At 48.1% G+C, this 23,641-nt stretch overlaps 4 non-coding genes across 4 annotated transcripts; all 4 read right to left on the bottom strand.

The window, feature by feature from the left end:
• Window positions 1-181: 181 nt before the first annotated feature.
• LOC141167930 (U4 spliceosomal RNA) lies at window positions 182-320 on the bottom strand. Its single transcript, XR_012251710.1, has one exon. It is a non-coding gene; the product is annotated as a U4 spliceosomal RNA (small nuclear RNA).
• A 281-nt stretch (window positions 321-601) lies between these two features.
• On the bottom strand, window positions 602-742 carry LOC141168424 (U4 spliceosomal RNA). The gene has a single exon (XR_012252161.1). It is a non-coding gene; the product is annotated as a U4 spliceosomal RNA (small nuclear RNA).
• A 280-nt stretch (window positions 743-1,022) lies between these two features.
• Window positions 1,023-1,163, bottom strand: LOC141168186 (U4 spliceosomal RNA). Its single transcript, XR_012251933.1, has one exon. It is a non-coding gene; the product is annotated as a U4 spliceosomal RNA (small nuclear RNA).
• A 281-nt stretch (window positions 1,164-1,444) lies between these two features.
• On the bottom strand, window positions 1,445-1,583 carry LOC141168006 (U4 spliceosomal RNA). The gene has a single exon (XR_012251771.1). It is a non-coding gene; the product is annotated as a U4 spliceosomal RNA (small nuclear RNA).
• Window positions 1,584-23,641: the final 22,058 nt, after the last annotated feature.

The raw sequence follows: 23,641 nt of genomic DNA, 5'->3' as shown, positions 1-23,641 counted from the left end.
CATCCTGGGAGTTGCAGTCTGAGGGCTCAGGGAAGAGGTCATTTTTGGACATTGCAGGCAGATCATCTAGGTCTCTCCTGTTCCAAGCGAAAATCATCAATACGATGCTGTGGGGCGCAAGATTTTCTTTCCCAATTGGGAAGAGCTAATACTCTGTCATTTGCATACCATGGATTAAGTTTCCTGACAGACCAACAAAAATTGCCGATGCTGACTGTATTTCAAGTCATCATGGCGGGATATTGAGAAAAGTTTTCAATTAGCAATAATCACGCCTTGGTTAAATCTCATGGTCTACGATACTGCCACTGCGCAAAGTTAAAGTTGCTCAGGTGACCAAGAAGTCCCCACTTCCAGGAAGAGCTCGTTTAAGCCATGGTGAGTTCCAAATGACCACTGCCCCTCCTCCGCTGCCGCAAAGCATCCTGGGAGTTACAGTCTGAGGGCTCAGGGAAGAGGTCATTTTTGGACATTGCAGGCAGATCATCTAGCTCTCTCCTGTTCCAAGCGAAAATCATCAATACGATGCTGCGGGGTGCAAGATTTCCTTTCCCCAATTGGGAGGAGCTAACACTCTGTCATTTGCATACCATGGATTAAGTCTCCTGAGAGACCAACAAAAATTGCCGATGCTGACTGTATTTCAAGTCATCATGGCGGGATATTGGAAAAAGTTTTCAATTAGCAATAATGACACCTCGGTTAAACCTCATGGGCTACCATCCTGCCACTGCGCAAATTTAAAGTAACTCAGGAGACCAAGAAATCCCAGCTTCCAGGAAGAACTTGTTTACGCCATTGTTAGTTCCAAATGACCACTGCCCTTCCTCCGCTGCCGCAAAGCATCCTGGGAGTTGCAGTCTGGGGGCTCAGGGAAGAGGTCATTTTTGGACATTGCAGGCAGATCATCTAGCTCTCTCTTGCTCCAAGCGAAAACCATCAATACGATGCAGTGCGGAACAACATTTCCTTTCCCCACTTGGAGGAGCTAACACTTAGTCATTTGCATATTATGGATTAAGTCTCCTGAAAGACCAACAAAAATTGCCTATACTGACTGTATTTCAAGTCATCATGGCGGGGTATTGGGAAAAGTTTTCAATTAGCAATAATCACGCCTCAGTTAAACCTCATGGGCTACGATACTACCCCTGCGCAAAGTTAAAGTAACTCAGGTGACCAAGAAATCACCACTTCCAGGAAGAGCTCGTTTAAGCCATGGTGAGTTCCAAATGACCACTGCCCTTCCTCCGCTGCCGCAAAGCATCCTGGGAGTTGCAGTCTGAGGGCACAGAGAAGAGGTAATTTTTGGCCATTGCAGGCAGATCAGCTCGATCTCTCCTGCTCCAAGAGAAAATCATCAATACGATGCTGTGGGGGCGCAAGATTTCCTTTCCCAATTGGGAGGAGCTAGCACTCTGTCATTTGCATACCATGGATTAAGTCTCCTGAGAGACCAACAAAAATTGCCGATTCTGACTGTATTTCAAGTCATCATGGCGGGGCATTGGGAAAAGTTTTCAATTAGCAATAATCACGCCTCAGTTACTTTTTTTTTTTTTTTAAAACCTTCAGATTTGGATTAAAAAAACTAGTAAAACTTTGTTACTAATTCATACTTAATTTCAGCATACTTAGCATTCTGAAATAGTTTCATCCGACATCATCATCAGTCTAATTTATTTCGGACAAATAAAAAAACAAAAACCAAAAAACAGAACATTACTTACAATATTTAGCCCATCACCCATTAAACCTCCACTATTCCCCAGTCCTACACCTTTACCACATGCCTCCATTTCAAGAACTTCCACACACCTTCAGCCTCATTTTCCCCAAATCTTTTCTTATCCAACAAATACACAGTATACAATTTATCCAATATCATCCTCAGACATCCATCCACAGTCACAGTTTTCATTTTAAATACATACAGATTCCTGACATCCCACAATACTTCTTTAATGACAGCTAGCATAATAAATAAAATCCTTTGACTTTTCATACTCACTGCACCCAATCCAAACATTACCAACCCAAAAGACAAGTTATTTAAACCAATTAACTCTTTAAATAACGGACCCATTCCCTTCCACACATCTCGAGCCACTCTACAATTCCAGAACAGATGCACAATACTCTCACTTCCCTGACACATATCTCTAGGACATACATCACTTCTTCTTATACCATGATTTTTGTAAAATTCCCTAACTGGTAGTGCCCCATGCATACTCTGCCATCCAATCTCTCTCTGTCTATTAGTTATTCCATCCGTCGTCATACTTTTCCACACTTTCCCAACATCCTTACTACTCACCATATTAATATTGCATTGTAGCTCTTTCTCACCAATAAAATTTAACACGCTCTTCTTATTTTTCCAGACTTCATTCCCCACACTCTCTAGATCAAACTTTTTTACAAAATTTTCAATGAAACAATACCACTTAGGACACACAAATGCACATGGTCTCCTCAGATCCCTATCAGTCCATCCTAATCTACATAACATATTTCCACCCAAAAACCTCAACATACATGCAAATTTCCATTCACCTCCCAGCACTCTTTTTGCTGCAAAAAGAACATTAACACCCAAATACAACTCAACATTTGGAAAATTCATTCCTCCATTCCTCCAATCTTTCATCACTATCTCACTTTTCACTCTCTATATTTTTGTTCCCCAGAAAAAAAAAAAGATCCTATTCAATCTTCTCAGAACCAAATATCCAGGAGGAAATACTAACGCAAGATACAAGAACATTGGCAAAATCACACTTTTAATTATTAAAATCTTACCCACAAAAGACAGCTCTCTCAATTTCCAAAAATTTAACTTTTTCATCACTCTCTTACCCACATCCTCCCAACTTTCTCTCCCGTCTAAACTTTCATCCAATTTCACCCCTAGCACTTTCACTGCACCATATACTCTCTCAATACCCAAGTCTTCATGTATTGTCACATCACCAAAACACTTCCACACACTTTTACCCCAATTTACCCTAAAAGCGGATGCCCCACAAAATAAGGAGACTAACAATTTTGCCCTTCTTAACGCACACACTGACTCACAAACCACGCATACATCATCCATATATGCTAATACTTTCACCTCTTTTCCACCACTTCCAGGCACTTTTACACCCCTTATACATTTATCTCTCCTAATCAACTCCAATAAAGGTTCCATTACACAAATGAACACAATAGGTGACAGTGGGCAACCTTGCCTCAGACCTGAGCACACCCTCACTTCTTCACTGAGCCATCCATTTATCAGAAACTTACTATATGCATCTTTATACAACATCCTTATCACATTCACAAAATCACCAGGGAATCCCATTTTTACTAACACTCTGAACAAAAAGCCATGCGACACTCTATCAAACGCCTTTTCAAAATCAATTGACAATATACTCACATCTTGCTTTCTATGCATACTATCCCACAGTACATCTCTTAACAAACACAAGTTCTCACTTATCCTCCTTCCAGGTACACCACACACTTGCTCTTCTCCAATCACTTGATTTATCACCTCTCTCATCCTATTTGCAACTAATTTTGCAAAGATCTTATAGTCCACATTTAAAAGTGTGATTGGCCTCCAATTTTTGACCTCTTTCTCATCACCATTCTTATGAATTAAAACAACCACACCACTTTTCATACTTTCAGCCATTCTACTATTTTCCCACATAAACTTATACACTTCAACTAAATCACGCCCTATAATATCCCACATGCTTCTAAAAAACTCAGCCGGCAAACCATCCTCACCTGGAGTCTTGTTTAAAGCCATACTAACCATCACACGCTTCACCTCTTCCTCATTTAAGTCCTTCATCAGTTCAGGCAAATCATTCTCCAACACTTTTCTCTCAATGCAAGCAAACAAATCATCCTCAAGGTCTCTATCACATTTTTTCCCTGCATACAAATCCTTATAGAAATCTTCCACCACACCCAAAACATCTTTCCCTTTCACAACTCTTCCATCCTTATCATTTGCTCTCACAAATTCCTCCTTTCGTCCCACCACCTTTTTGAAAAAAAATCTAGAACATTTTTCATCCTTTTCAAGCTTGTCCATTTTGGCCTGATATATTATTTCTTTGCCTCTTCCAATCAAACATTCACTAGAATTCTTCTTTGCTTCAATTTCCACATCCACCTTCCAACCATTTTTTTTCACATTTTTAAGAAATACTAACCTCTTATTCAGCCATTCATACTTTCTCCTCTTTCTAGCAGCCCGTTTTATCCACCCTTCCTAAAAAACATACACGTTTGCTTTTTAATCCAATCCCACCACTCCAACACACTGTCAAACACCCTTTTCTTATCACACCATTCTCTATATTTTCTTACATACATATTATACAATCCCTTATCTTCCAACAAATTCACATTTAATTTCCATATACCTCTCCCACTCACACAATTCTCATCCAAAACCAATTCACATTTCACACACTCATGGTCCGAATACATCACCTTATTTTGAATAAATTTCTTACCAACCAAACCTTTCGATACAAAACACATGTCAATCCTTGAACTATATGTAGCACCCTGAGGATTCGGCTGCTACAGGGGTATTGCACCTCAACCCAGAGGTGTGATATTCCACTCCCGGGTAAGGAAGGAGTGTGGAACTGAGCTCGGTAGGCTGCATGCACTACATACATCCCATTTCCGAGGAACAGGCCGACGGTACTCCCACTTAGAAATGTGCAGGTACGACCGAGTCTGTTCCTGGCTGGAGTGGGAGGGGGGTGGTACATCCCAAGTAGTGTAGGGGCAGATAGGGGGAGCAGCCTGGGTAAAGATAGGAGCTCATTGGGTGCTGGTCACCTGAGCTCACACATAGAGGGTGTATATAAGGTGGGCACCAACTAAGAACAGGGTCAGATGCAGAGAACAAGTCAGTTGGAGACAGCAAGACAGCTGCAGAGGAGCAGACAGCAAGCAGAGAGGAAGTCAGCCTGCAGCAAGGGAGAAGAGAGACCCTGAGTGAGAGAGGAGAAGAGAGTGAGAGACCCAGAGGGGAAAACAGAGAGGACCCAAGAACCCAAATTAAAGCACCGGGTGAGGAGTCGGCACAGGGTACCGGAACCCAAGCTGGTGGGGGTAAAAACACTCCCCAGCCAGAGACCGGAGACCGTGGGCAGCGTTTGTCACGGTCACCCACCACATCCACCACGAAGGCATACCACGAGGAGGGTCAGGGAACCCAAGGCCAAGGGTCTCCCAACAGAAGGCCCGAGGGAGCTGGACCTGGGTGGATCAATAGTGGGGACGGCCAGAGAACGGGACAGAAGGAGAGCTCAGGGTCACGCTCCGGACTTGTTTGGGGGTTGGCTGGATCCAGGACCTGGTGGACGCAGCACGGCTCGGGTGGTCACTCGAAGCTGGAGTGACCAGTACAACATCTGCAGTAAGTAAACACCCTTAACTGCACAACCCGACTCTGTCTTCATTGCCGTCTGCACTGCACCACCACAACCCCCATCCTCTGCACCTGTCCCCCCTGAGGCTATACCCCACCCGTTGGGGGTTATATCATCAAAGCTGCACCTGCACCATCAGCCTCAGCGGACCCTGCTGCAGCGGCGGCCACAGTGACCGCATCACAACGGGTGGCGTAGTCGACACAAAAGAACTCTTAATAACATCTGTAGGACTGCCACACAACACTGAGTTTGACGCCCTGGGCACGGGCCGGGTCACAGCCGCTCGGAGACTACAACCCCCCATCTGATCCGGTGCCGGGTATTCCCCTCAAAAAGGAATATGTCCCAGGGGGCGCGTCAACTTTGGCGTAGTCGGCAGGATTACGTGCCCGCAACACCCGGGTACTGCGTGCCTGAAGAAAAGTGCAAGTTTACCTCAGAAAGAAGTCTCCCGCCGGTTCCGGAGGGTCCACGCCATCGAACCCCATCACAGGTCGTTTCCCGCCGATTGTCCGCCATTTCCAGCTTGTTCCCGCCATCTGCAGAGTTTCCCGCCACTGGGCGACGCTTCCCGCCAAATCCGAAGATTTCCCGCCTTGGAAGAGCAGCGGACGCCATTATGGGCGTGCCAAAGGAGGGCAGGAGGCCGCCTCCCATCGTGGGCCAGGACAGAAAATGGCGCCAAAAGTGGAAACCGCCCCCACCAACAGAGACTGTGATGCTGGAGGTGTCTGTCAGCGTGAAAGAACTACCCCTGGAGCTGACAGTCACCGAGTTGCCCCGGGACCGCCCTCGAAGTGGGAGGAGACGAAAGAAAAGAACGAAGATGGGTGCCGCCTGGAGCAGTCTGGAGCGGGCGCACCCGGAGACAAGAAGTCTAACGAGGAGTCTGGAGCGAGCGCACCCGGAGACAAGAAGTCTAACGAGGAGTCTGGAGCGAGCGCACCCGGAGATGGAGAGAAAGCAGAACAGCACCGGCCCGCTGGCCAGGAGTCTGCTAGAGACCGAGGAAGGAGAGCAGAGCAGCACCGGCCCGCTGGCCAGGAGCCTGCTGGAAGAAGAGCAGAGCAGCACCGACCCGTTGGTCAGGAGCCTGCTAGACACCACGACTCCACTAGGCCTAGTGGAGGTCCTTGCACAGCTCCCCCGAGACCGGGAGTGTGCACAGACTGCCCTGGAGGGCCTCGCACGGAGGATGGCCCGGGTACAGCGCGAGATATTGGCGGAATGGAGCCGGGAGATGGCCCAGCAAGCTGAGACCAGTCAACGGAGCACGCTACCCTGGAAGAGGAAACAGACCGCCTCTGAGGATGGCGCGGGAGGACCAAAGGCCGGAGACGGCGCCGAGAAGGGAGCCGGACGCAAGGAGGCAGGTAAAGGGGACGCCTATACCCCAAGCCGGGAAACCGCCCACCTGCCCCAGCTCCCCGTCGCAGAGCCCGAAAGTCCCCCTGCTGTGCCCGTAGCCGCCATGTCACCGCTATGGACTAGGCCCCGACCGGAAGCCGCCGCAGCGACCCCTGTGACGTCACGCGCCTCGACCCGGAGCGTGACAAAGCAGGAAATACCACCAGCCTGGTCGCAAGGCCTAGTACCCCCGGGCGCCGCATCACCAACAGCGCCCCCTACCTCCGCGGAGCCTCCGGCCTGGTCGCAAGGCCAGGTAGCCCAGGGCGCCGCCGTATTAACGGTGCCCTTCACCTTCCAGGTGCCCCAGGCCTGGCCGCAAGGCCTGGGCAACCCGGGCGCCACCACCACCGCGCCCGCGCTCGTAAAACCAAGGGTGCCACACCTGGGGGAGGACTTGTTCAGCCAGCTCACATGGCCGGACGGGCGGCCCTTCATCTGGCCCGAAGAATTCCATGAGCTGGAACGGCAGCAGAGACTAGGGCCCTTGTGTGAGCCCCTGATTCCGGCTCCAAAGCCCGTGGCACGGGTCTCGCCTCCACTGGAAGAAGCCCAATTTGAGTGGGACCCCACCGGAGAAGACCTAATCGGGTTCACTCAGGAAACCAGGGCAGCTGCAGCGGAGCGTGCTGAGTGTTGCCGACAGCAGCTCGAAGAGTTTGCGAGGGAGCGGAGAGAGAGGCGGGTCCGGGAACAACAGGCCCAAATAAGGAGCGCCGAGCAGAAGAGCCGGACCAGGAGGGACCCCCGTGCAGCGCATTGTCCCCGCACCATCGGGACAGTGATCAAGTTCAACCAGCAGCATGGGTGGGGCTTCATCCGAGACCGCAACACCTTCGGTGACGTTTTTGTAACGCGCAGAGACGTTGAATCCCATCTGCCGGAGGGTCACAGAGGTCGTGACCTCTACATCGGAGACGAGGTCACCTTCACCCGGCACAAGTGTGCCAAAGGAGCTTACGCCCTCCACGTACACCGCCTGACGGAGGAGGAGTTGCGGTGCGAGGAGGAGGAGCAAGAGGACCCGGACGGGTCTGAAGTTACAACCAGCTATAAGCAAAGAGCAGGAGGAAGACGCCGTTGAGTGCGGCAGAGCAGTAGATGTAAATAGTTACCCGACCGGGTACCAAAGAAACTGTTGCTACATATAAATAGTCCCCGTTGGGACCAGCTGAGTGAACTGTTTACCCGTTATTCCGTATCCATACCAGGCTGAGGACTGTGAGCAGCCATTCCCTTCCCTTTACCTGGCCGAGGACTGAGAGCGGCCAACTTCCCCTGTATATAGTTGCGCTTCCTAAAGCGCCCCCTACTGGTTTTATAGGAAAGCCACGTGTTCCAGAGAACTGTCGCACTTTACCCGGTCACACGTTGCACAGTGACCGGAGGAGGAGCCTGAGACGACGAGAAAGTTTTATCTGCTGAGATATGTTATTTATATAATGTTTAATATGTTTTATATGTTTATAAAAAAAATTGTATGTTTTGGTGTTTTTGTCTTTACAGCCCGAGGACGTGCTGTGATTTACCAGGGGGGAATGTAGCACCCTGAGGATTCGGCTGCTACAGGGGTATTGCACCTCAACCCAGAGGTGTGATATTCCACTCCCGGGTAAGGAAGGAGTGTGGAACTGAGCTCGGTAGGCTGCATGCACTACATACATCCCATTTCCGAGGAACAGGCCGACGGTACTCCCACTTAGAAATGTGCAGGTACGACCGAGTCTGTTCCTGGCTGGAGTGGGAGGGGGGTGGTACATCCCAAGTAGTGTAGGGGCAGATAGGGGGAGCAGCCTGGGTAAAGATAGGAGCTCATTGGGTGCTGGTTACCTGAGCTCACACATAGAGGGTGTATATAAGGTGGGCACCAACTAAGAACAGGGTCAGATGCAGAGAACAAGTCAGTTGGAGACAGCAAGACAGCTGCAGAGGAGCAGACAGCAAGCAGAGAGGAAGTCAGCCTGCAGCAAGGGAGAAGAGAGACCCTGAGTGAGAGAGGAGAAGAGAGAGAGAGACCCAGAGGGGAAAACAGAGAGGACCCAAGAACCCAAATTAAAGCACCGGGTGAGGAGTCGGCACAGGGTACCGGAACCCAAGCTGGTGGGGGTAAAAACACTCCCCAGCCAGAGACCGGAGACCGTGGGCAGCGTTTGTCACGGTCACCCACCACATCCACCACGAAGGCATACCACGAGGAGGGTCAGGGAACCCAAGGCCAAGGGTCTCCCAACAGAAGGCCCGAGGGAGCTGGACCTGGGTGGATCAATAGTGGGGACGGCCAGAGAACGGGACAGAAGGAGAGCTCAGGGTCACGCTCCGGACTTGTTTGGGGGTTGGCTGGATCCAGGACCTGGTGGACGCAGCACGGCTCGGGTGGTCACTCGAAGCTGGAGTGACCAGTACAACATCTGCAGTAAGTAAACACCCTTAACTGCACAACCCGACTCTGTCTTCATTGCCGTCTGCACTGCACCACCACAACCCCCATCCTCTGCACCTGTCCCCCCTGAGGCTATACCCCACCCGTTGGGGGTTATATCATCAAAGCTGCACCTGCACCATCAGCCTCAGCGGACCCTGCTGCAGCGGCGGCCACAGTGACCGCATCACAACGGGTGGCGTAGTCGACACAAAAGAACTCTTAATAACATCTGTAGGACTGCCACACAACACTGAGTTTGACGCCCTGGGCACGGGCCGGGTCACAGCCGCTCGGAGACTACAACCCCCCATCTGATCCGGTGCCGGGTATTCCCCTCAAAAAGGAATATGTCCCAGGGGGCGCGTCATATACCTTCCACACTCAGAATGATATGTTTCAGGTGGCGGGTTTACTCCACCTTGTTTTGCCAGATCTTGCAGTTTAAAATCCAGGAGCATTGATTTAAGAACATTCCCAGAAGCATCCACACTATCACCATCAATCACACAATTAAAGTCCCCCACTCAAACAACCGGATCCCTCCCAGGCAAATACAATTTAATTTTCTCAAACAGTTCTATTCTCTCATTCCTCTTAGTTGATGCATACACATTTATCAAGCGAAACTTTAACCCTTTAATTTTCACCACCACCATTATACACCTGCCAGCCTCTATCACCATATAACTACATATTTCAATATTTTTGTTTTTAAACAAAATGCCCACACCATCATTTCTATTTAAAGATGACATTGACCACACTGCTGGTCCATGTCTCCATTCCTCTTTCCTAATTTCATTATTTAACCCACATTCTTGTAGACATATAATATCTACACATGCCCCTGCAAGTTCTTCCAAAATTGCAGCCCTTCTGTTTCTGCTTGAAAACACACGGACATTTGATGATGCGATCACAAAGGACATGCCACTATACTTATACAACAACCCTAAGGAGGATAAGGACACAAGTCACGGGGGGGCGGGAGGAGTTTCGCCGCCAGACCCAATATCCATCCCTTCCTCAAATAGCGTCTTAAACCTGTTCTTTGTCTCCACAAACGGCGACTCCAAAGTCTCAATTTTTTGCTTTTTTGCTGCTTTCCGAAAGGGACGAAAGGAATTCCCATCTCTTTCCTCGGTATCAACAGAGGAACTTGCCCCAGGTGATGACCACTCATCAATTACTAGGGACTCATCAGTTACTGGGCTGAGTGGATCTGCAATTGATTCCACCTCCTCCTGCACCTCACTTTTCTCAGCAACCAGACTTTCACTCTGCTCCTGCACAGCCTCTTGCTCCAATATCCTCCTAGCCTCCTCATGCTTTTTTTGGTAAGCAAGCTCAGCCGCCATTCTTCTCTGCCTCTCTTGTTCCTGAAATTCCTCTGCCTTCTTTTTTGCCACTGGGCAGTTCCTGTAGACATGCCCAGTATCTCCACACATGTCACAGGCCCTCGGCATAGGGCAACCTCCGGCTTCATGGCCAGGATTCTTGCAGAGTCTACAAACTTTAAGATTAGGACAAGTCTCCTTAAGGTGGCCGAAGACATGGCAATTCCTACAAAAGGTTGGCTGGCCCTGGTACCACAAATACCCTCTATGACCAGCCACTGAAAAATTGGCTGGGGGGTGCTTCACACCACCAATGCATGTGGAATCTGGCTTCAATTTCACCATGAACTTGTACGTGCCATTAAATACGTTAAAGGCACTGGTCTGTTGCATGCCACCCTTCACATACACACAATAGTTTGACAAAAAGGTCTGAATTACAGACACCGGTGTAAAGGGGTTATATACATGAACAAACAGCACCTTATCCTCTAGTTCAAACAAAGGGTAGAAGCAAATGTTCTTTAAAACGGAAATGGAACAGTTTTTTCGAAGGCATTCAAAAAACAGCAAACAAGTGCCTTCCTCAATAAAGGTCACATCATACTGGCCTGTTTTCTTTGCCTCTTGCACACAATAAAGTTGATCAAGAGAAATACCTGCCAATTCTTCAATGATGGTATGTCCAATGTAAAGAATGTTGTTTCTCTCCAGGTCAGCTGTGTCCACTTGCAGACGAACGGTGTTCCTGATGCCTGAACGGAATCTTGAACCACTGGCAAACATCTTGTCAAAAAGAAAAACTGTCGGTCCGACGAAAACAGAAAGCAAAAAACGTTGTTTCCTTTAAAAGGAAACTACAAACTAGAGATGAGCGTTGTTCTACTCGAACTGTTCGCCAATCTCAAATTCGAGCTGTTTTGGGCGGTGTTCGAGCCGTTCGGCGAACACGAACGATTTGAGAAAAATTCGGCTGTTCGAGGTTATGTTCGATAACTGTTCGTGCACCAAAATCATAACTGGATTTTTTCTCAGTAATGATGAAAATTAATGTTAATACGCAGTTTGAGTGTACAGCGGGGCGGGGGGAGGGGCAGGGGATGGATCTCTGCAGGAATAATGAAGAGCTCCATTTTTTTTTCTCTTTCCCGCATTTGCAGCGGGGAGGTGCAGTCTGTCAGCCTATCAGCAGCGCACACACGGAGCGAACTGCTGTTTTTCACACAAGCAAGGACATGTGTCATTGGCAGTGTATGTCACATGTCCTTGCCCTATAAGACCAAGCCATTTTCCCCGTCGCCACCATTTTCTCACTGCTGCAGCTGCGTGTTAGACGGCACCGCTGTTGCTGTGTGCGCTATACCTTGTTAATTTCAAGCCAATTTTCGCACAAATCTACAGATAGCTTGGGAGTAGGGAATAGTTGTGATTGCAGTCCTTTTAAGGACTAGGTTACAGCATTTCCTACGACTTTTATCAGGCAGGTCTGTGCTCTTAAATAGATAGATTGTGGGAGTAAAGACTAATTGTAATTGGAGTCCTTTTCAGGACTAGGTTACATCAGTTCCTATCAGTTTTTGCCAGGCAGGTCTGTGCCAGTGCTGTGCAAGTTTTTTTCACAGCATTTGGCTGAATCTAGCAAAGCTAATCCTTTTTGGCCTATTGCAGAGTGTGTTAGTCAGTGGAGTAGCCTATCTGTGTTGCAAGATATACCACCTGTGTATAGAATACCAATTTTTTTACTGCACCTAGTGAAGTAAAATCTTTTGGGCATAGCATCATTCTATTAGTCCATCTATACTGACCTCCATCAGGTTGCAAATTGAATATAATTTTTTTCTGCATCTAGCTCTGAAAAAATATTTGGGCTTCTAGCAGTGTGTGGGACTTGTTCTATTAGTCCATCTATACTGACCTCCATCAGGTTGCAAACTGAATATATTTTTTTTCTGCATCTACCACTGAAAAAATATTGGGCTTCTAGCTGTGTGTGGGACTTGTTCTATTAATCCATCTATACAGACCTCCATCAGGTTGCAAACTGAATATAATTTTTTTCTGCATCTAGCTCTGAAAAAATAGTTGGCCTTCTAGCAGTGTGTGGGACTTTCTCTATTAGTCCATCTATACTGACCTCCATCAGGTTGCAAATTAAAAATAATTTTTATCTGCATCTAGCTCTGAAAAAATATTTGGCCTTCTAGCAGTGTGTGGGACTTTCTCTATTAGTCCATCTATACTGACCTCCATCAGGTTGCAAATTAAAAATAATTTTTTTCTGCATCTACCTCTGAAAAAATATTTGGGCTTCTAGCTGTGTGTGGGACTTGTTCTATTAGTCCATCTATACTGACCTCCATCAGGTTGCAAATTAAAAATAATTTTTATCTGCATCTAGCTCTGAAAAAATATTTGGCCTTCTAGCAGTGTGTGGGACTTTCTCTATTAGTCCATCTATACTGACCTCCATCAGGTTGCAAACTGAATATATTTTTTTTCTGCATCTACCTCTGAAAAAATATTTGGGCTTCTACCTGTGTGTGGAACTTTCTCTATTAGTCCATCTATACTGACCTCCATCAGGTTGCAAATTGAATATAATTTTTTTCTGCATCTAACCCAGCCAATAGTTTTGGCCTAATACCACAGTTTGGCCACTCAGCTCTGCTCGGTTCCCATCCATTGTTTTTTTGTGCAAACAACTCCAGAGTTGTGAATTAGTTAACCACCAAAATGAGTGGAAAAAGGCCTGCTGCTGGTGGAAAGGGGAATAGGCGTGTTGGGAAGGGGAAAAAAGGTTGTGTCCGTGGGGTAGGTGTTAAAGCAACAGTAACATCTGCAGAAGAAAGACCATCTTCCAGCCAAACTAAAATGTCTACTTCTTTTAGCAGACAATGTGATAAGATCCCTTTCTTACGGCCACGCCAATCGCTACAAATTCCAGATGAGGCACAAAAGTAGCAGGTGCTTCAACGGATATCAAGTGCTCCTTTAAGTGGGCTCTCCTCCACATCAACTTCAACATCACAAATACTCCAGTCCTCAAAGGTGTCACCCCAATCGCACTTGCTTCCTCACAGCTCCCAAATCTCCAGCTGCCCGTCTGAGTATGAGGTAGAACAGATGGTTGAGTCTGCAGAGCTGTTTACTCATACTATAGCCTGGGAATCAGAGGTCGACTCCAGCGCTTCTGTGAATCCAGACGAGGAAATGATCTGCACTGATGCCCAGAATCTTTATGAATCGGATCCAGGACCAGACGCAGAAGGTTCTGACCATAATGTAGACCCTCATTCCCAAACTGTAACTCCTATTGGTGGAGACAATGAGGAAGACGATGATGAGACTCAAATACCTGATTGGAGTGACAACTTTAGTTTTTTGTCAGAGCAGGAACAGGTTGGCTCTGAGGACGACGGGTGTGATAACGCACAGGGTGATGATGATGAGGTTGGAGATCCCACTTACTGTCAACCCACAGTCAGCCAAGAGATGAGGTCAGCAGAGGAGGTGGAGGAAGATGCTAGTGACGACGAGGTCAGGTTGCGCCTTCCTGGACAGAGACGTAGTACTGGAAGCACGTCAACAACTGCATCCTCAAACACAACTCTGCCTCTCACCACAAGTCGTGGTGGCTCTTCAGGTCGCATGGGTGCTAAGCCTTGCATAGCCTGGGCATTTTTTCAGATCGATAAAGATGACCCAACTCGTGTTATCTGTAACATTTGTCAGCAAAAGCTAAGTAGAGGCCAAAAATACATAGTTTGAGTACTTCATGCATGAACCGGCACATGGACATGAAGCATAAGTTGCAGTGGGAAGCTCAGTGTGCTACGATGCGGCCTAGCCGGCCGGGCCAACCACCGTCTGCCATATCTTGTGCATCTGCGGCCTCTTCATCCTCTGTGACTGGGGGGACAGCAGTCACACCTGTTTTGGGGCGCAGACCTGCCACCTCTTTACCCGCAACAGCCAGCGTGATTGGCAGGTCATCATTTTCTTTAGAGGTGGTAACACCAGCTGGTGTTGAGCGCTGTCCGACATCGATAGAACCACCTTTGGATCAAGGCAACCTAACATGTCCTCCTGCATCTTCCTCACAGACCGGCAGTTTGCCGGGGACACCCTTATCAACCCCGTCTAAGCACAATAGCCAGCCCTCGGTCCCTCAGATGTGGACAAGTAAAAGACCATTTCCTCCTAGCCATGAGAAAGCTAAGAGGTTGAATTTCACCATCTGCAAGCTCTTGGCTACAGAAATGCTGCCTTTCCGCCTGGTGGAGACAGAGGATTTTCGAGACCTTATGTCCATCGGAGTGCCCCAGTACCAGATGCCCAGTCGGCACTACTTCTCAAAGAAAGGTGTGCCTGCGCTCCACCAGCATGTCGCACACAACATCACCGCTTCTTTGAGAAACTCTGTGTGTGACAGGGTGCATTTCACCACAGACACTTGGACGAGTAGGCATGGACAGGGGCGTTACATGTCGCTGACTGGGCACTGGGTAACTATGGTGACAGCAGGACAAGGGGCTGCTGTCCAAGTCTTGCCGTCCCCACGAGTTGTGCGTCAATCCTCTTTATGTCAAAGTTCCTCCACTGCTTCTGCCTCCTCAACCTCCTCTCGGTCTTCCACCTGCACCCAAAGCCTGTCTGGTCATGCCACAAGCTTTCTAACTGCGCAGAAGGGATCCTGCACACCTCCTTACTATGCTGGCAGTAGGGCTCAACGTCATCAGGCGGTTTTTACTTTGAAATGTCTGGGAAATGTGAGTCACACAGCTGAGGAGTTGTGGTCAGCTCTGGAGAACCAATTTCATGAATGGTTGTGTCCACTGGACCTGAAACCAGGGAAGGCCGTGTGCGACCATGCTGCAAACCTGGGTGCGGCCCTTCGCCGGGGCAATGTCACACACGTGCCTTGTATGGCTCACGTGTTGAACCTGATTGTCCAGCAATTTTTAGCCCACTATCCCAGACTAGATGGCCTTCTGCAGAGGGCACGGTCGCTGTGTGCTCACTTCCGCCGTTCGCATCGCGCAGTTCAGCGACTTACATCTCTGCAGAAGTCGTTGGGCCTGCCACTTCACCGGCTAAAATGCGATGTGCCTACCCGGTGGAATTCAACTCTGCACATGTTGCAGCGACTGTGGCAGCACCGACAAGCCCTGGTGCAATACGTTCTGACTTATAGCCTGGGCCAACGAGATCCGGAGGTGGGGCAAATCACGCTGGAGGAGTGGTATCAGATCAGGGACCTATGCACCCTTCTGCACAGTTTTGAAATGGCGACGAAGATGTTTAGTGCTGACGATGCCATTATCAGCATGACTATTCCGGTGATTTACATGCTGGAGCACATGGTAAACAGAATACGGAGTCAGGTGGTGGCACAAGAGGAGGTGGAGGAAGTAGAGGAGGAGGAGTTGTATGCGGAAGGGCTAACATCTGCAAGGTCCAGACGGTCGGCAGCACCAAGGCGGCATGCATGTGAGGGTGGGGGAGATGGTTTTACCAGGGCGCATGGTAGCAGCCAAACTAGTGAGGAAGGTGCAGGAGCCCAGGAAGAAGTGGAGGACGAACTGATGGAAGACTCATCAGATGAGGGAGACCTTGATCACATTTCTGTTGTGCGAGGTTGGGGGGAGAGGACAGAGGAAGGAAGCATGATTGTTACCTCGCCAGCAACACAACAGGGACTTGGTGCTCCTGGATGCGCAACACACATGAGTGCCTTCTTGCTGCACTACCTGCAACATGACCCTCGAATTGTGAGAATTAGAAAATAATTTGGGCTTTGTAGCAGTGTGCAGCACTGATCCTATTTGCCCATCTATACTAAGCTCCACCAGATTTAAAATTAATAATAATTTTTAGCTGCATCTAGCCCGGAAAATAATTTTGGGGCTCCGAGATGCGCAAGACACATAAGTGCCTTCTTGCTGCACTACCTGCAACATGACCCTCATATTGTCAGAATTCGAAGTAATCATGACTACAGGGTTGCCACACTCTTAGATCCCCCAAACTTTTCGATCAACCTTTTCATTTTAATAAAGACCAAAAAAATGGTCATTTTTGAAATTATAAGCATTAGCAGGTTATTAGAAACTGAAATCAAACAGTTTTCAACTCAAAACTTTATTCTAGGTGATGTTACATTTTCACATAGGACCCCTTGTTCGAAAGGAGCTTCTGAACTCTCTCGTCCATTGAATTTGTCAGGTTTTGGATGGTTTCTGAATCAATTGTTTTGCATGAGGACAGAATACCCTCCCAGAGCTGTTGCTTAGATGTGAACTGCCTCCCGCCATCATAGACACTCCTTTTGATGATGCTCCAGAGGTTCTGAATGGGGTAGAGGTCAGAGGAGCATGGGGGTAACACCATAAGTTTGTCCCCTTTATGCCCATATCAGCCAGAGATGCAGATGTTTTATGTGCAGCATGAGATGGTGCATTATCATGCAAAAAAATGATCTTGCTGTGAAATACATGGCCCTTCTTCTTGAACCATGGCAGGAAGTGCTGTTTGAGAAAATCCACATACATTATGGAGTTCATCTTTAGCGCCTTCAGGGATCCTAAAGGGGCCGACAATCTCTCTCCCCATGATTCCAGCCCAAAACATTACTCCACCTCCTCCTTGTTGGCGCTGTAGCTGTGTTTGCGTGGGGTGTCCATCAACCAGCCATCCTCCACTCCATCCATCTGGACCATCGAGCGCTGCACGGCACTCATCCGTGAACAAAACAGTTTTGAAATCAGTCTTCATGTAATGTTTGGCCCACTGGAGCCGTTTCTGCTTGTGTGAAGTGGATAGAGGAGGTCGACAGGATGGCATATGCACAGCTGCAAACCTCTGAAGGACCCTGCATCTTGTTGTTCGGGGGACGTTGGAGGCACCAGCAGCTTCAAAAACTTGTCTGCTGCTATGACAAGGCTTTTTTGCCGCTGCTCTTTTAACCTGACGTAATTGCCTGTAGGAAAGAGTCCTCAATTTGCCCTTATCAGCACGCACACGTGTGTACTGTGAATCAGCTACATACTTCTTGATTGCCAAGACACTTCATCCTGATCATCGCACAATGTTGATTGTAGTCATGCCTTGACCTAAACACTCCACAATTTGTTGCTTCTCAGCAGCCGACACATCCTTTTTCTTTCCCATTTTGGCAGAAAATTTTGGCTGCTTAATAATGTGAGACAGCCTTCTTAAGTAGTCTTGCCTTTCATTGGACACACCTGCCAAATAGTGTTGAGCCACCCCCGTAGTGTTCGAGTTCGGTTCGGTTCGCCGAACTGTTCGTCGAACTGTTCGTCGAACTCCTTCAAACAAAAACACATAGAAACACATAGAAAACACCTTCAAAGGTGTCCAAAAGCTGACAAACTGCTCAGAAGACACAACTAACACATGGAAAAGTGACAAGTACATATAGTCATGCGAAAAGAAAAGAGGTGGAGGAGTAAAAGGAGGGGGAGACACAGATATAGGCATGTCATGCCCTTCTAAAATCCAAAAAGTGAGAAGCCGACACGTTCAGTCCGCTCCTGCCCGTGCCACCTCCGCGTCGCCGGGTTTGTGCCAGAGCCGCGGTGAACCCTGACGGCCAGCCCCCCTCTCCCAATACTGGTGCCTGTCCGCTGGTGGGTCGAGCGAGCCCCCCTGTGGTGGAGGCAGCTCTAAGCTTTTTAATTTAAATTGTCTCTCTAATTTGAATGAATATAGTTTAAATCCATTTACAAGGATCTATTGGAGGGCAAGTCTCATGCCAGCAGCCGCGTAATTCCAGCTCCAGTAGCGTCCACTAAAGCTGCTGCAGTTAAAAAGCTTTTATAAGGATCGAGCTCGGCTGTCCACCGCAAGGCATCCTACTGCCAGTCCCAGCCCCTATGCCTTGGGGTGCCTCCTGATGCTCTTCACTGAGTATCCCGTGGTCTCGAAGCATTTCCTTTGAAGAAATTAAGTGTCCAAACTACAGGTGGTGTAGCTTGCTTAACAGCCGGGATAATCCGCTGACTAGCAGACACTGCTACTAGGCACAAAGTATTTCCTGGGCTAGATGCAGTTAAAAATTTGTAATTAGATACTCTCGTTGGATGCTGAGAAAGCATTCTATAGAGTCTCCTGGCACGCCATATATGATTCTCTTAAAAAGCTTGGGGTAGGGGTCTAGGGGACCCTTTTATAGCCAAAATCACGGCCCTGTATCGCAATACGTCACCTAGGCTGAAGATAAATGGAACTGTAGCACCCTGAGGGCTCGGTTGCAACAGAGGTATTGCACCTCACCCAGAGGTGTGATATCTCACTCTCAGGTAAGGATGTAGTGTGGATCAGGACCCGACACCTGCATGCATTACACCACATTGCCGTGGGGCAGGGCGACCAATATGCCCCTGAGATGGGCACGACAGTCCCTGTCCCTGGCTGGGGTGGGGGGAGGGAACACTGAGGAAGGGGAACCCTGTAGTGCAGGAGCAGGGAAGAAGCAGTTCCTGGGTGCATTGAGAAGGGAGTATAAAAGGTGGGCACCATCTTAGTTCAGTGCAGAGAAGTCTGAGCAGAAGTGGAAGGGAACAGGGTCTCTGCATGAGCTCTGCTCCAGAGGCGGGCCTAGTAACAGAGGCCCAGGCCTGGAAGAGGGAGAAGGAAGGAAGAGGAGTGGAGAAGGCTCCAGGAACGAGGAACGAAGGGATCCCAGGGGGTGCGGACGGGCGAGTCGCCACCGCACGCCCGAATCCACCTGCGTGGAGGGGTCAGGCCAAAGGGGGAGACCGGTCCCCGAAACTAGTGGAGGCAGGAAACGACCCTCAGCTAGAAACAGGAGGCTGTGACATTTTATGTGGCGCAGCCCCTCGCTACACCCGCTAGGAAGGCACCACATAGGGTCAGGGAAACTGGCGCCAAGTTTACCAAGAGGAGGCCTGAGGCAGCCGGACAGAAGGGTTGGTAAGAAAGGCCAGACAAAGGACACACAAAGGGGGTCCTGTGAAGCGCTCCAAAGTTATCTGGGAGTTGTCTGAGCCCCTCACCTGGTGAGCACAGTACGACGTGGGCAGCCGTTACCTGCAGATGTGGTCTGGATAATAAGAACTGTGAGTAAAGGCCCTGGACTGCATCACTGACTCCGTGTCGTTACTGCTGCTGCCCTGCACCATCACCCCCATCCTCCGCATACACTGCCCTGAGGCTATACTCCTCCCGTGGGGAGTTATGCTACGCTCTGCTGCACCCACAACACCAGCCTCAGCGGTCTGCCCTGGAGCGGCGGTTCACTCTGACCGCAATCCAGGGGTGGCGTAGTCGGACATTTAAACATCAAAACCACATAAATAGTTCCGCCACTGGTTTGACCGCCCTGAGCCACGGAACCGGGTCGCCGCCACGGAGACTACAACCACCAGCATCCACCAAAAAGGGTCCGGCTCCGGGTGTCCCAAGGCCCAGGGGGCACGTCAGAACATTTTCATCACCTTTCACAATCACCAATGGGACAAGGCAGGGATGTTCTCTGTCCCTTCTCTTATACATCCTAGTGACGGAGCACCTGCTCTCATCAATTCGCCATAACCCCAATATTAGGTGGATTGAGGTGGGAGGCACCGAGTACAAGTGCTCTCTATTTGCTGATGATGTCCTAGTATATATCACTCAATCACATTTATCCATCCATGCTGTTATGGCTGAAATAGATCACTTTGTTACATGGTCAAATTTTAAAATCAATGCAGCGAAGTCTGAGGCCCTCGATGTCTCCCTCCCCAAATCCATATAGGATTCCATCCAGTCCAACTTTCCCTTTGCCTGGCCCTCACAGGGTATCAAATACTTAGGAATTCCTATTCATAGAGACCTCTCCCATCTATGTTATCTTAATTTTGGGCCCTTTATTGAACAACTCCATACAGACCACGGTTGGCAAGTTAGAACTGTAAGATTCACTACGTGAACCACTGGTGTTTTGTGGAAAAGCACATGTACACTGTGTTCCAAATTATTATGCAAAAAGTGTTTAGGAGTGATAAGGGAAGAATTTGTTTGTCAGTTAAACTCATTGATGGTGATGTGTGTCAGGGCTCTTTATATCACTGTAAGCAATTGCAGACACCTGTGCTAATTAGTTTGGCAGGTGTGTCCAATGAAAGGCAAGACTACTTAAGAAGGCTGTCTCACATTATTAAGCAGCCTACATTTTCTGCCAAAATCGGAAAGAAAAAGGATGTGTCGGCTGCTGAGAAGCAACAAATTGTGGAGTGTTTAGGTCAAGGCATGACTACAATCAACATTGTGCGATGATCAGGATGAAGTGTCTTGGCAATCAAGAAGTATGTAGCTGATTCACAGTACACACGTGTGCGTGCTGATAAGGGCAAATTGAGGACTCTTTCCTACAGGCAATTACGTCAGGTTGAAAGAGCAGCGGCAAAAAAGCCTTGTCATAGCAGCAGACAAGTTTTTGAAGCTGCTGGTGCCTCCAACGTCCCCCGAACAACAAGATGCAGGTTCCTTCAGAGGTTTGCAGCTGTGCATACGCCATCCTGTCAACCTCCTCTATCCACTTCACACAAGCAGAAACGGCTCCAGTGGGCCAAACATTACATGAAGACTGATTTCAAAACTGTTTTGTTCACGGATGAGTGCCGTGCAGCGCTCGATGGTCCAGATGGATGGAGTGGAGGATGGCTGGTTGATGGACACCCCACGCAAACACAGCTACAGCGCCAACAAGGAGGAGGTGGAGTAATGTTTTGGGCTGGAATCATGGGGAGAGAGATTGTCGGCCCCTTTAGGATCCCTGAAGGCGCTAAAGATGAACTCCATAATGTATGTGGATTTTCTCAAACAGCACTTCCTGCCATGGTTCAAGAAGAAGAACCGTGTATTTCACAGCAAGATCATTTTTTTGCATGATAATGCACCATCTCATGCTGCACATAAAACATCTGCATCTCTGGCTGATATGGGCATAAAAGGGGACAAACTTATGGTGTGACCCCCATGCTCCCCTGACCTCTACCCCATTCAGAACCTTTGGAGCATCATTAAAAGGAGTGTCTATGATGGCGGGAGGCAGTTCACATCTAAGCAACAGCTCTGGGAGGGTATTCTGTCCTCATGCAAAACAATTGAAGCAGAAACCATCCAAAACCTGACAAATTCAATGGACGAGAAAGTTCAGAAGCTCCTTTCGAACAAGGGGTCCTATGTGAAAATGTAACATCACCTAGAATAAAGTTTTGAGTTGAAAACTGTTTGATTTCAGTTTCTAACAACCTGCTAATGCTTATAATTTCAAAAATGACCATTTTTTTGGTCTTTATTAAAATGAAAAGGTTGATCGAAAAGTTTGGGGGATCTAAGAGTGTGGCAACCCAGTAGTCATGATTACTTCGAATTCTGACAATATGAGGGTCATGCAGCAGGTAGTGCAGCAAGAAGGCACTTATGTGTCTTGCGCATCTCGGAGCCCCAAAATTATTTTCCGGGCTAGATGCAGCTAAAAATTATTATTAAATTTAAATCTGGTGAAGCTTTAGTATAGATGGCCTAATAGGATCAGTGCTGCACACTGCTACAAAGCCCAAATTATTTTCCAGTCAAGATACAGATAAACATGATTAGTAATTTTAAATCTGGTGGAGCTTATTATAGATGGCCTAATAGAATCAGTGCTGCACACTGCTACAAAGCCCAAATTATTTTCCAGTCAAGATACAGATAAACATGATTAGTAATTTTAAATCTGGTGGAGCTTATTATAGATGGCCTAATAGAATCAGTGCTGCACACTGCTACAAAGCCCAAATTATTTTCCAGCCAAGATACAGATAAACATGATTAGTAATTTGAAAGCTTAAAACGGTTGGTAGGGTGATTTTAACCAATCATCAAGCTTTTACTCTCCCCAGGATGACACAGGGGTAGAAAAGTCGTTTCGGATCCATGATTTGTTCATCTTTATGAACGTGAGTCTGTCTACATTATCAGTGGAGAGCCGCGTGCGCTTATCTGTCAGCACACCACCAGCAGCGCTGAACACAAGTTCAGACAGAACGCTGGCTGCGGGGCATGACAAGATCTCCAAGGCGTAAGTGGCTAGCTCCGGCCATTTATCCAGATTGGAAGCCCAAAAAGAGCAAGGGTCCAGTGACACAGTCATGGCTTCAATGTTTACTTGGAGATACTCCTGTACCATCGTCTCTAGGCGTTGACTATGTGTCAGACTTCTTGTCTCCTGTGGCCTTGCAAAGGATGGGCTAAAAAAGTGTTGAAATGATTCCGCAAAATTGATGTTACCAGCAGATACTGTGGTTCTGTTACGGTTTGAGTGCTGAACACTTGACGGTCCCACGGTTGGCAAGTTGGAACTGTGAGATTCACTACGTGCACCACTGGTATTTTGTGGAAAAGCACATGTAAGATTCTGCAACAGTCTCTGCTGATACTCCTGCATGCGTGCATCCCTTTCTATGGCAGGAATAATTTCTGCAAATTTACTTTTGTACCGGGGATCTAACAGTGTGGCAACCCAGTAGTCAGGATTATTTCTAATTCTCACAATTCGAGGATCATGTTGCAGGTAGTGCAGCAAGAAGGCACTCATGTGTGTTGCGCATCCAGGAGCACCAAGTCCCTGTTGTGTTGGTGGCGAGGTAACAATCATGCTTCCTTCCTCTGTCCTCTCCCCCCAACCTCGCACAACAGAAATGTGATCAAGGTCTCCCTCATCTGATGAGTCTTCCATCAGTTCGTCCTCCACTTCTTCCTGGGCTCCTGCACCTTCCTCACTAGTTTGGCTGCTACCATGCGCCCTGGTAAAACCATCTCCCCCACCCTCACATGCCTGCCGCCTTGGTGCTGCCGACCGTCTGGACCTTGCAGATGTTAGCCCTTCCGCATACAACTCCTCCTCCTCTACTTCCTCCACCTCCTCTTGTGCCTCCACCTGACTCCGAATTCTGTTTAACATGTGCTCCAGCATGTAAATCACCGGAATAGTC

Source organism: Phyllobates terribilis, unplaced genomic scaffold, assembly GCF_046119375.1.
Source record: "Phyllobates terribilis strain yellow unplaced genomic scaffold, ASM4611937v1 Scaffold_11__3_contigs__length_659146591, whole genome shotgun sequence".
Classification (NCBI taxonomy): Eukaryota; Metazoa; Chordata; class Amphibia; order Anura; family Dendrobatidae; genus Phyllobates; species Phyllobates terribilis.
Note: the sequence above shows the minus strand (reverse complement) of the source record. Positions and strands in the feature narration are given on the sequence as shown.